Genomic DNA, 14033 nt, shown 5'->3' on the forward strand with positions numbered 1-14033 from the left:
TAGCCAGCTGTTTGTAATGATCTTTGGACACAAAGAGTTCTCAGAGGAATAACTGTAATTTGTGAAGATAAAATATGATTTGTGTGTTTTGGAATATATGTCCAATTTTTATAAATACTCATTCATGTCAAATGTTTTGATGATAGGAGAAGTATTGTAAATCCAACTAAGTCCAGTTCTTTTGTTTTTGTTGTTGTTGTTATAAATATCAAGTAGTTAAGGGATGGATGTAGCCGAAATGTTTTTATATAATAATTACATGTAGCATTAGTCATTGCGATGAGTATATGGATTCGAGTTATGTGTGATATGATTGACTATCATTTATCATTAATGCTACTTCTTGTCATTTTATGCATACATGTCATTGTACAATATATTTCCGAATGCTTGGCAGAAATGAATGTTTATCTTGGTAATATTATTTCTTGCAAGTATTCCAAAGCGATTTTAAATATTGTGCTCATTTGTTACTCATATGCTTAATTTGTAGACGTGAAAGTAGCTCATAGAACATAATTCTTCTAATTAACATTTCAGTGTTTCAAATATCTACATGTAACATCCCAGTCAACCAAAATAAGTTCGACATACCCTACCTTTACAGTTATTCGAAACTTTGTGAAAAATTCTTTCAAAACATTGGAATTACAACAACAACCAAAACACACAGAGGGATCAAAGGCGAAAATAAAAACAATCTTGCTGCATTTTATGATCAATTGAAGTAAGGTGCACAACATTTGTTAAACAACTAAAAATGAGGGGAACAGGAGAAAATAGAGGGAAAATCAGAAACACGTGTATTTGATTTTGTCCCTTCTAAGTTTACAGATAATCTTTCCAATAGATCTAAGGAATATGTTAAGTAGTCTAGAGTGTATTTTGTCTGAAGATTTGTACATGTGCAAATTTATATAACTACTTCATGCGTTTTGCCATTGATTCTGCGTACATAATAGAGCTTCACTGTACTCTTACTCGGCTCATATCGGCCATCGTAAAATGGGGACGAAAGACCAAAACAAATGCTCTCTTCTCAAAGTTTTTGAATAAATACTAATACTTTATTTTAATACAAAAGTATTGATTTTAAGAATAACTGTCTAATTTTTTGGTTTCATAATGGGACAATCGAGGGGTTTGTGTGATAAGAATTGGTGGACTTATCGACCTATTTTAGACCTTTTTCAGAAAACTCTACCACACTGTAAATAACGTAAATCCAAAATTTATTACAAGCAATTGAAAGAACTACGTATACTATTAGTTACACAGTCAGTTAGTGACCTAATACGGATCAATACAGGGTGTGAAATGGAAATCCGTATTGGACGAGGCGAAGCCGAGTGCCATTTCACACCCTGTATGACTCCGTATTAGGTCACTAACTGACTGTGTTACGAATTTATCCCGCTGAAGATCTTTGTAAATATTAAAAAAAATCTATATGCATATTATGAAAAAATGAAGTTTTAATCTAACAACAATCAGCATAAAATATCGTATTAAGAAATTTAACTAAACTAGTCCAGGATGTCTGTTTCTGTCAAAACTAATATCCAAATAACTGTATCTCACTTCTATTCTCAATGACCATGTAGTGAAGGCCAGCGCCGCCAGCATTCCATCGGCATCGAAAGCAAGTTTATTGACTTGCTAGATAGCCGAGTGGTCTAGCGCGCTGTTCCTGCACTGCTAGGAGACAGATTTCGATGGTCGAGAGTTCAACCCCGGTCTGGGTCGGAAGTGGGTATCCATACAAAATTGAATTTTTTTGTGCTTTCTATATTGATATTTCTTCACTTAGGGCAGTTATCTTAGTTTAAGAGTTGCTGTAAAATGTGCATTACAAAAAATAAAAAATTTCATTACAACATGTATTCTTAACCATCCTTTGTTAAAACTAATATCCAAATAATTGTATCGCACTTCTATTCTCAATGACCGTGTAGTGTAGGACAGCGCCGCGAGAATTCCATCGGCATCAAAAGCGAGTTTATTGACTTGCTAGATAGCCGAGTGGTCTAGTGCGCTGTTCCTGCACTGCTACATGTAGGAGACAGATTTCGAAGGTCGAGAGTTAAACCCCAGCCTGGGGCGGAAGTGAGTGTCCATATGAAAGTGAATTTCTTTGTGCTTTCTATATTCATAGCAGTTATGTTAGTTTAAGAGTTGATGTAAAATGTGCTTCATAAATAATAATTAATTTCATTACAACGTGTATTGGTAACAGTTAAAACTAATATCACTTCTATTCTCAATGACCGTGTAGTGTAGGACAGCGCCGCGAAAATTCCATCGGCATCAAAAGCGAGTTTATCAACTTGCCTAGATAGCCGAGCGGTCCCGTACTGCTAGGAGACAGATTTCGAAGGTCGAGAGTCCAACCGAGGCTGGGGCGGAAGTGAGTATCCATATAAAAGTGAACTTCTTTGTGCTTTCTACATGTATACTAATATTTCTTCACTTTGGGCAGTTATGTTAGTGTCAGAGTTGTTGTAAAATGTGCTATATAAACTTGTTTTTTTAAACCAGTATAAAGACTTGTGGTTCGTTATCGTAGATAAATCAAATCGAGAAAAAAAAATGTTTTTGCCTGGTTGAAAATTTTCAAACTGGCATCCATTGATAAAATCACATATGTCCTCGGTACAATTGCATTTTTGAACACAATCTTCCCCAAAGTCAGGAAAAATACATCTGTACAGGCAGTCAACCCCGGTATATCCAATGGGGCATTCTATAAAATATTGAATTTTTTATCAATAATTGCTGAATTACTAATCAAAACATTAATTCTTCTTTTTTAATTTCTGCCAACTCACTTTATCTTACTTCGAATTCTCTATAGAATGATTCTCCTTTGATAACACCGTGCATTGTGAATATTTGTCATTAGAAAATAGGTTGTTTAAATAACATATGACAATTAATAGATAAAACAGTGACAATGTATGCGCAAAAACTTTTTTCTTTTGAATTTGATTATAATAATAAATAGATATACATGGTACTTACTCTCACACTTTTTTGATTTTACGTTCAACATATAACCGGAACAGCAATGTTTCTCATTTTCTTTGCTACAAAAGAGTACGTTTACTGAAAAAAATGAATGAATTGCGTACTAAATAACTAGAAAGAAGGATATAACTAAATTGTATTTTAGATCAGTGAAATAATGAGAAAACAGAGATTAGTGAGAATATAACTGTGGATAAAATATGCTGTAAAAATGGAAACAAAAAGAAAAATACTATAGTTAAAATGAATTTTAAAAAAGAATACACGAAAACCAAAGAAAATGAATTCTTTGACACATAAAAAGGTCCATAGAAAAGAATTTCAAACCGAGTCATACAATGTTTATTTTACGTCATCAGTATCAGAAATCTGAATCAAAGTTTATAATTAGCGTTTATTTCAAGGATGTAAACATTGTTTTGTATTTTCATAAACGGCGTTTGTATCCCATAAACTCCTCCTGGACATTTTAAATAAAGATCCAAAAGAGAAACCATTATCATTTGATGACAATTACCGGTCACTTTAGCCTAGTGGTAGAGCGTTCGCTTCGTGATCAGGAGGCCCGGGTTCGATTCTCGTTTGCGGCGCCGCGTCATACCTAAGATGTAAACATAGGTAGTGACTGTTCCTTTGCCAAGCGCTCGGCACTAGAAGTGAAAGTCACGGGTCTTTCGGATATGACATCAAAACGTAGGTCCTATGTCACGGTAGGCGTTGGCACGATAAAGAACCCTCACTACTCAATTGTCCTGAGTGCCGAGTATAGGTCTAAATTTGAAGCCCTTCACCGGCAATCGGTGACGTCTCCATATGAGTGAAAAATTCTCGAGTGGGACGTTAAACAATAGACAATCAATCAATCAATCAAAAGAACAATTTGGTTAACGCATTTTTTTAGCTAAAAAAACCGACATTTTTCCGACATCCCCCCCCCATTTTATCAGAAGTGTAAAAATGAAAATTCTGAAACCTATCTGCACATCTACAGGAAACAAACAATATTTTTTCCAAGAGATGACTATGCTACTGAGTAAAATGTAAGGGAGTCAAGGATATTTTTGTACAAAAACATCATGTTTTGACCCCATTTAACCCCAAGAATGATAATCAAAAATCCCAAAACGTGTTTGCCCCTTTATATGTACACGGCACCAAACATCATCTCCAAAAAGATGAGTAGGCTATTGTGCATAATGAAAGGGGTTCTGGGAACCAGAATTTAGTTTTTTGGTGAACAATATCATTTTTTGCACCTTTATTCGATACGAAGGATGTTTATGAAAATTCTAAAACCTTATTGTACATCTACAGGACACCATAAACTGTACTAGTACTCGTATCTTTCAAAACATGATTAGGCTTATTGGTAAATGAAAGAGGAGTTCTTTGAAAACAGTTACCATATAGAAAACATCTTAATTACCCTCGTTTTGCAACCAGGTTAAAATTGAAAATTCCAAATTCTTATAAAGTTTGTGCATTTAAATGATATCATTTTAATAATATAAAAGATAAATTGGATTCCCCTGTAAGTAAAAGAAGGTTTTGAGGAAGTAGAAAGTGTGACAGACGGTTGGACGGACAGATAAGGGAAAAATATATTCCCTTACTTTCTTCATAAGGTTCTGGTATAATTAAATTATAGTTTTTAGGAACAATTAATGCTTAAAGAAAATCAGAAATTTATTTTTATATCTTACTTTGCACATTTTGCAGAATAGACCGATCCAATAAGAAAAACACATATAAAGTTAATGATTCTCAGGTTCATATGTCAATAAATTCGGCAAACTGAATCAATGATGTGCTATTCGAAATATAACTTGAAATAAAAACAAGGAAGGATATTTTTCATTCATTAAGGATATTGATTTCCGGTTATTTATATTTCTAAACAAATTAAAGCAATATGGAGTGTTAAGAGTTTTGCGGACATAAAGTTAATTACTTATTCAAGTGCTGGAAAAACCTGCAATATAGTTTGATAATAGAAAAATCACGTAATGCAGAACTACAGAGAACTGAGTGATACCAACAGGTTGATTTCGATAATTTTTTCATCTTTTTAAAGTTAAAAAAAATTAATCAGAGTTTACACCAGAAAACATTAAATCCCCCTGAGCCATTGTCCTTGAACTGTGCAATGACTTTATATACCGGTACATTAAAATTCGCTGTTATTTGTCATCATGTTTTACATCACACAGATGGGGGTTCTTTTGTGCCAGTTCACTCAGAAGTAGTTGCAAAGTAATAGCATATAATATCCGAATAATATATATGTATCAATATATGAAGTATGATGACTTACAAAAATCAAGCTTCATAATCTGCTGGAATAAACAGATCTAGAACAAAACCGGACGTCTAAATTCATCAGCTGTGGAATCAGGTGCAATAAAGAATTTATCGCTCTTCTTTGAACAGTCAAATCCGCCAAGACCTAGCTGGAAATTACTACAGCTCCTGAATTCCTTTATAGAACTAAAGCAGGAGTATATGAAAAGCAAGGCACAACAAATATTATGACTGATTGCTTGATTGATTACTTTTGTTTTAGTCCGAAATCGGCAATATTTCAGCCATACTTCGGATGAAAATAATGTGATAGACGCCACGACTATTAAAAAGCAGCGTTTTTTGAGTATTTAAAAATATATTTCCGAATTCTTAGCAGAAATAAATTTTCATCTTGGTAATATTATTTCTTACAAGTATTCCAAAGCGATTTCAAATATTGTGCTCATTTGTTACCCATATGCTTAATGTTTAGACGTGAAAGAGCTCATAGAACATAATTCATCAAATTGAATGCTGGACAACTTGACCCCAAGACAGGTCGCCCCCAAGACAACTCGCCCTTATTCAGGACAAATCGCCCGAAAATAAGGACAACTCACCCCGACTCAAGACAAATCGCCCCCTGTTTAAGAAACCAGAAACATTAAATATTCTATACAGAGATTTGAATTCAAATTGTTTCTAGAAAATGAAAATAGACATCTGAAAATAAATTTTCTCATTCTATTGTAAACGAAACAGAAATACAATGTATTAATAATTTAAACACTATCACTAGTATTGTTGCTAATGGCACTTTTTATTTATATCTTCGCTAAATTCTTACATTTATTTTACACTTTCATCACAAAACCTAAATAAATGTAATTTTCAGAGCTTGCATGCTAAAATTTTCCAACACATTGAAACTGCTTTGGAGCTTGGGTACGATACGCCAATTTTAAAAAACTTGATACATGTATTCGTAATTTCGGGCATGTACTTATTAAATTAGTTATCACTTTGAAGAATTTACATTTCAGTGTATCAAATATCTACATGTAACATGCCAGTCAACCAAAATAAGTTTGAGCCATACTTCGGATGAAAATAATGTGATAGACGTCACGACAATTAAAAAGCAGCGTTTTTGATTATTTTACTATATATTTCCGAATTCTTATTTTTCTTTGATTACCGGTATTCTTTATCAAGTATAGTTACTCCATTTTGAAAGAATGAAACAATGTACGATTTACTAAATGTCATAATTAGATAGCGTAATTAATTCGTTCAATTATGTAAATCGCACTTCACCTGAGTATACCCGATAAACCAGACCTATTTCATAGCGGTCCGGATTTCTATCTTTATTAGTGTTTATATAAATTTCCAACTCAATATTGAACTTTGTAAATATATGGTGTTTAGTAGTTTCGTGGTAGTGCTAGTTATTTTTTGTTTCTCTTTTGTTCTCATGACTTTTCAACTTTTTTTTTCTTTGTCCTGAGGAAGGGACAGGGCGTCCCGAAAATTTTACAATTTTTATTGTTCGTGTCGTCGGTCATTTTTAGTGCTTTATATAAATTTCCATCCGTGACCTTGTATCTACTTAGTAGATCCGACAATTAGGATATACAGTGTTGTTGGTTTTGTTATTGCTTTATATATATATATATATATATATATATATATATATATATATATATATATATATATATATATATATATATATATATATATATATATATATATATATATATATATATATATATATATATATATATATATATATATATATATATATATATATATATATATATATATATTCCTTAAACTTGTTTTTTTAAACCAGTATAAAAACTTGTGGTTCGTTATCGTACATAAATGAAATCGAGAAAAAAAGTGTTTTTGCCTGGTTGATAATTTTCAAACTGGCATCCATTGATAAAATCACATATGTCCTCGGTACAATTGCATTTTTGAAGACAATCTTCCCCAAAGTCAGGAAAAATACATCTGTACATGCATTCAGCTCCGGTATATCCAATGGGACATTCTATAAAATATTGAATATTTAAACAATAATTGCTGAATGACTAATCAAGACATTAATTCTTTTTTTTATATTTTGCCAATTCACTTTACCTTACTTCGAATTCTCTATAGAATGATTCTCCTTTAATAGCACTGTGCATTGTGAATACTTGTCATTAGAAAATACATGTATGTTGTTTAAGTAACATGTGACAATCAAAAGATAACACAGTGACATTGTATGCGGAGAAATATTTTTCTTTTAAATTGGATAATAATAATAAATAGAAATACAGTGTACTTACTCTCACACTTGTTTGATTTTACATTTAACATATAACCAGAACAGCAATATTTTTCACCTTCTCTGCTACAAAAGAGTGCGTTTACTTATAAACAATGAATGTATTGCACGCTGAAAAAAACTATTATCTCATTAGAAAGAAAAATCTACTAACTTACATGTTATTGTATATCAGATCAGTGATATAATGATAAAATAGAGATTTTTTCGAGAATATAACCGTGTATAAATGCTTTTAAAAAGTTATGCCTTAAATATGAAAACAAAATGAAAAATACTTTAATTAAAAAAAGAATTTAAAAAAATACATGAAAACCAAGGAAAAGGAATTTTTTTGACACGGGAAAAGGTCCAAAGAAAAGAACCCCAAACCGAGCAATACGATGTTATTTTACGTCATCATTATCAGAAATCAGAATCAAAGATTATAATTATCGTTTAGTAAAATGATATAAAAATTGCATGAATTTTATACACTGCGTATGTATCCCATTAACTCCACCTTGACAATTTTAAGTAAAGATCCAAAGAAATGAACCATTAACACTTATATAAATGGACATTTTACCAATAGTAGTAATTTTCAGCCAGAATTTTTAGCGAAAAAACATTTTTTTCGACACCCTATCCCTCCATTTTACCCCAAGTGATAAAAATAAAAATTCTATAAATGATTATATTTTACCCAATAGCATAGAGATCTCCAAATAATGAGTAGGTTATTGTGAAACATGAAATGGGTTCTCAGAACCAAGATACGTATTTATATTTTTTGGTGAAGAAAATTATTTTTATCACCTTCATTCAACCGCAAGGATGTAATTGTAGTAACTAGTGTAAATAATGTAAACAAATACTCGTATCTTCCAAAAGAAGCTCGGGCTTATGGTTAAAATGAACGAGGAGTTTTTTGAAAAAGGTTTCCAAATAGAAAACGTCTTCATTTTCCCCGCTTTGCAAACAGGTTAAAATTATAAAATCCAAATCTTATTGTTCACCTATAGCATACCAGTTTTTATATTCTAAAAGATAAATCGGATATTCCTTTAAGTTAAAGAGGATTTTGAGGATGAAGAAAGTGTGACAATCGGTCTGATGGACAGACGAGGTAAATTAATATATATCCACAGTTTCTTCATAAAGTTCTATGAAAATCAAAGAATAGTTTTTAGCAACAATTAATGCTTAAAGATAATTTGAAACGTATTTTTATGACTTACTTTGTACATTTAGTAGAATAGACTGATCCAATAAGAAATGTTAATATAAACTTAAGATTCTTATGTTCATACATTAAGTGTAAAAAAAGCGGCAAACTAAATCAATGATGTATTACTGGAAATAAAACTTGAAAACAAGGAAGGATAAACATTGTTGATTAAGGAAACGGATTTCCGAATATTTGTTTTTTTAAACAAATTAAAAAAATATGGAGTGTAAAGAGCTTTGCGACCATAAATTTAATGATTAATTCACGTGGTGGAAAAAACTCCATATAGTTTGATGAAAAAAAAAATCACATAATGCAGTATTACAAAGAACTGAGTAGCATTAACAGATAGATTTGGATAGTTGTTGTCATTTTTAGCTCACCTGAGCCGAAGGCTCAAGTGAGCTTTTCTGATCAAAATTTGTCCGTTGTCTGTCGTCGTCGTCGTTGTCGTCGTTGTTGTCGTCGTTGTTGTCGTTAACTTTTCACATTTTCATCTTCTTCTCAAGAACCACTGGGCCAATTTCAACCAAACTTGGCACAAAGTATCCTTGGGTGAGGTGAAGGGGATTCAAGTTTGTTCAAATGAAGGGCCACGCCCTTTTCCAAGGGGAGATAATCATGAATTTGTTAAAAATTAATGGCATTTTTAAAAAATCTTCTTCTCCAGAACCGCTGGGTCAGGAAAGATGAAACTCATGTGGAAGCATCCTCAGGTAGAGTAGATTCAAGTTTGTTCAAATCATGACCCCCGGGGCAAGGGTGGGGCCAAAATGGCCGACCCAAGTTTTACACAGGAATATATAGGAAAAATCTTTAAAAATCTTCTTCTCCAGAACCACTGGGCTAGGAAAGATGAAACTCATGTGGATTCATCCTCAGGTAGTGTAGATTCAAGTTTGTTCAAATCAAGACCCCCGGGGCAAGGGTGGGGCCAAAATGGCCGACCCAAGTTTTACATAGAAAAGTATAGGAAAAATCTTTAAAAATCTTCTTCTCCAGAACCATTGGGCTAGGAAAGATGAAACTCATGTGGAATCATCCTCAGGTAGTGTAGATTCAAATTTGTTCAAATCATGACCCCCGGGGCAAGGATGGGGCCAAAATGGCCGACCCAAGTTTTACACAGGAATATATAGAAAAAATCTTTAAAAATCTTCTCCTCCAGAACCACTCGGGCAGGAAAGATGAAACTCATGTGGAAGCATCCTCAGGAAGTGTAGATTCAAGTTTGTTCAAATCATGACTCCAGGGGCAAGGGTGGGGCCAAAATGGCCGACCCTAGTTTTACATAGGAATATATAGGAAAAATCTTTAAAAATCTTCTTCTCCAGAACCACTGGGCCAGGAAAGATGAAACTCATGTGGAATCATCCTTAGGTAGTGTAGATTCAAATTTGTTCAAATCATGACCCCCGGGGCAAGGGTTGGGCCAAAATGGCCGACCCAAGTTTTACATAGGAATATATAGGAAATATCTTTAAAAATCCTTCTCAATTACCACTGGGCCAGGAAAGATGAAACTGATAGGGAAGCCATCCTCAGGTAGTGTAGACTCAAGTTTTTTTCAAATCAAGACCCCCGGCCCTGGGGATAGGGTGGGGCCAAAATGGCCGACCCAAGTTTTACATAGGGATATATAGGGAAACCTTTTAAAATCTTCTTTTCAAGTACTTCAAAGCTATGATTAGTGATACCCGGGGTATTTATATGGAATCATCCTCAGGTAGTGTAGATTCTAGTTTGTTCAAATGATGAACGCCTGGAAGGGGGGGGGAGTAAATTCAAGCCCGATGTGCTCAGGTGAGCGCTGTGGCCCCTGGGCCTTTTGTTTAAAGTTTACAATAAGGAAAATTAGTGTCTTCACCAGTAAATTGAATTACCTTTAGAGACCCATCTGCTTAATGAAAACTTTTGAATGAACATAATATTACAAGTTTGGCTTTCCAGAAAGCCTGAAATGTCATCTCTTTGTCTTCATTAATGTCACAGTAAACAGTAAAGTGTAATTTTTTCTCAACTATTACAGATTTTTCTATTCTTCTGGGGAAGGGGAGTGACAGCTTACCTGAACAATTTTAGATTAGGAAAAAGGACAGTGATCAAAATCTTATGCTGTGGATGAGAAGGGAATATTTTGATTTTTTTTTTCGAAAAACAAATTCATTTTGTTAAGTACATGACTATACTCGAACAAAAAGTGTGGATAAGGGAGGGGCTGGCATTGAACAATTACAGCAATAAAAAGTTAAAAGAGCTGGTACACAGATTTGTAGATCTGATTTTCTAAAATTGTTTAAATAATATCATGATTTATACCCCGGTATGTTGCTATAACATTTTACACTGCATGAAATATACTAAAATAATGTTTCAAAGTCTCTTTTATCTGTAAATTATCAAAACTACAAACTTTGAGGCAAGTTTCATTGACATATATCCTAGCACTTTCACAAAGTAAGCTAAATCCATGATAGAGATAACTCTTTATGACAAAAGTGCCCATTATCCCTTTATAAATTTGTCAAATGGAAGAGTTTTTTGTGCAATTTTGCCCAGTAACGCAGTATTTGTAAAATTTGTATTAAAAAAATCACAAGAATTACTCGGGTAAAATCTTAGCCTTCCTTTTGACGTTACATATTGCATGTATTTCGCAGCTTCTTACTCTATGTACTCTGACAGCGGACAGAAACGCTAACTTAATCAACTCCAAACCTTTCCAAAGATTTCACGTTAACTAAATTCCCATTCTTTAAAGTGATATGGTCGTCAAACCCCTTTGGTTTTAAAGGGGGAGATGAACTAAACTTACATCAAAAAGTTAACTATTCAAAATCGACTTTTAACAGCACTGATGGATTTAGAGGGTGCCCAGACTCACAGTTTTTTTTTTGTCCAAAATATACATAATATTTAATTAAATTATTTTTTGTGTGGCTTTGGGCCCCTACCCAACGTTCACATGCTTTTAACCATAAGTAAGTAATAACATTTAAATGCTATCAGCTAAAATCAAGCATTTACAAATTATCAGAGAAATGTTCTCATTTGCCAACCCTGAACTTACGGCTGTCTTCGGAATATACAGTATTGTGCCATTAGTGGCCGTGCAGTGCGTTTATTTTTTGTGTTTTAGTAAACTTTATCTGCATACTAAACATATAACCTAGCTATTATGTATTATAATCTGGTCTTCATTTCAATAATATAGGAGGAGTGAATTAAAGATGTTTTTGACATTTATGCAATTTAAACTGCATAAAGAAAATGATTGCAAGTTCTTTAATCATGATAAATCCTTAAAAAGAATGGATAATATATACATGCAAGAAAATACTAATAATCATTCTTTGTGATCTTTCATTCAATGTCTGTAGTTTTTTTATAGACATTAATGTATCCGCTTATAAGTTGTGCTTTTAATTTCTCAATGCATTTGATTCTATAATCAGACTTGTATTACTTTTTTAAAAAATGACACCGCGTTATAGAATGACTAATGTACCAAAAAAGTGAAGTTTTCACCATCAATTCCTATTAGTCAGTAATGCGATTACTTATGTGAATGTTTTTATTTGATGTTGTTTTTCTGTGAATTCTTGGATCCACGCCTCGGCTGCAGAGGATCTTTACACACGCGCTGACCTAGTTAGAAGATTCTATCGAGTTCTGGTCATCATTTAGGTAATAGCCAAGAAGACTTTACATATAAGAACATACAGTGTATATTTTGAAAAACCCCATTATTCAGGCGATTGTGTGTGTTGGTCTCTGTATGATTTCTTTGCAGCTTGTTTTCTTTATCAATAATAAGGCAGATCGCTCGTTGTTTACATCCCTATATTTAGAAAATCGCATCATCGCGTCAAACTGAGCAGTCGGTGATTTTCGGGTGGCCTCGCACTTTTTGAATGTAGCGTAGTGGAGTCAGCCGAGGATTGCAGACTGAAAAATAGCTGCTTACACTGGGACTTCACATCAGGAAATCAAACATAATGTGTCATCTCTCATGAGAGATGACAATAAGCATCGTACTGCTTTTCTAAATTTTCCTTATGTCTATTTTATGTACATGTTTGTATAGGTTCATGTATGTCTAAATGTTTTGTTTTGTTTTTCCTTTTTCTGTCAACTATATATTAGGCCTTTCTCTCGTAAGTTTGTACTCTTTATGCTCATTTGGGCACTGAATTAGTAATAAAACATATCTTATCTTATCTTATCTACTTTCGGTTTAGGCCTATTTGAAAGCCATGACTCTTCAATGTATATATACATATGTATCATATTGTGGTATGGGGCATCAGTATTTAGGCCTAATGGCAATTAATTAATGTACATGCATTTTTGAACTTATAATGTTTATAAGACAGATAGAGAAAAAAAAATGCAAAGTGCATTAGTAGTAGTAGATATCACACTTCTAAGCTAGTTCTTCTAAAAGAAAACCAGTTTACAGGCTACTTGGAACTCATTGTGTAGATTCTCACTTGAGATATTGTAAAACATCGAGGATTCCCGAAGAATTAATGAAGGCTTACACTAGGACTTCACTTCCGGCATACAATCTTAATGTGTCATCTCCCGAGGGAGATGACAACAAGTCTAGCTTGTATCTCTATTCCAATTCAACAATTGCAAGTAATTTGGAGCGATATAAGCTCATCTGGCCTCTAGTTATAAGTAACTGTGGTTCTGCCAGTGAATTCACAACTTCAGGAAGCTTGAGTTTCGGAGAAACAAAGAAGAAAAAATTAATGATAGACGTTAAGGTTTGTAATTCTTCATTATGTGGAGTTAAAATAATGTATTTAATCCCCCTGAGCCATCGTCCTCGAACTGTGCAATGATTTTTATATGCATTATTATCACTTTTACTGTAAACCAACTTTTATTCGCGTGCGAGAAATATCCGCGAGTTCAACGACCTTCTTTAACTCGCGAATATTAATAGCCGCGAACCATTTATTTTGCTAAGAATTTGTAGCGAATGTTTCCTCGGTCGTGGAAATTAATCGTCGCGGATTCATTTTAAACTGACGAATCGCGAATAAAAGATGACGCGAATAATAGTTGGTTTACAGTATATATCTACACCTTTTACATTGTGGAGGTTCTTATTTGCCAGTTCACTTGCATGTAGATGAAGTTGCAAAGTAATTTCAAATA

General features: G+C 33.3%; 1 long non-coding RNA gene across 1 annotated transcript; it reads right to left on the reverse strand.

Moving 5' to 3' along the window:
* Positions 1-2605: 2605 nt before the first annotated feature.
* LOC134269357 (uncharacterized) lies at positions 2606-4802 on the reverse strand. Its single transcript, XR_009992561.1, has 3 exons — positions 4731-4802; positions 3022-3086; positions 2606-2743 (listed from the first exon to the last, which is right to left on the reverse strand). It is a non-coding gene; the product is annotated as an uncharacterized LOC134269357 (long non-coding RNA).
* Between the last annotated feature and the right edge of the window lie 9231 nt (positions 4803-14033).

This window comes from Saccostrea cucullata, unplaced genomic scaffold, assembly GCF_032062105.1.
Source record: "Saccostrea cucullata isolate Sc308-1 unplaced genomic scaffold, CSIRO_AGI_Scuc_v1 ctg8998, whole genome shotgun sequence".
NCBI classification, from domain to species: Eukaryota; Metazoa; Mollusca; class Bivalvia; order Ostreida; family Ostreidae; genus Saccostrea; species Saccostrea cuccullata.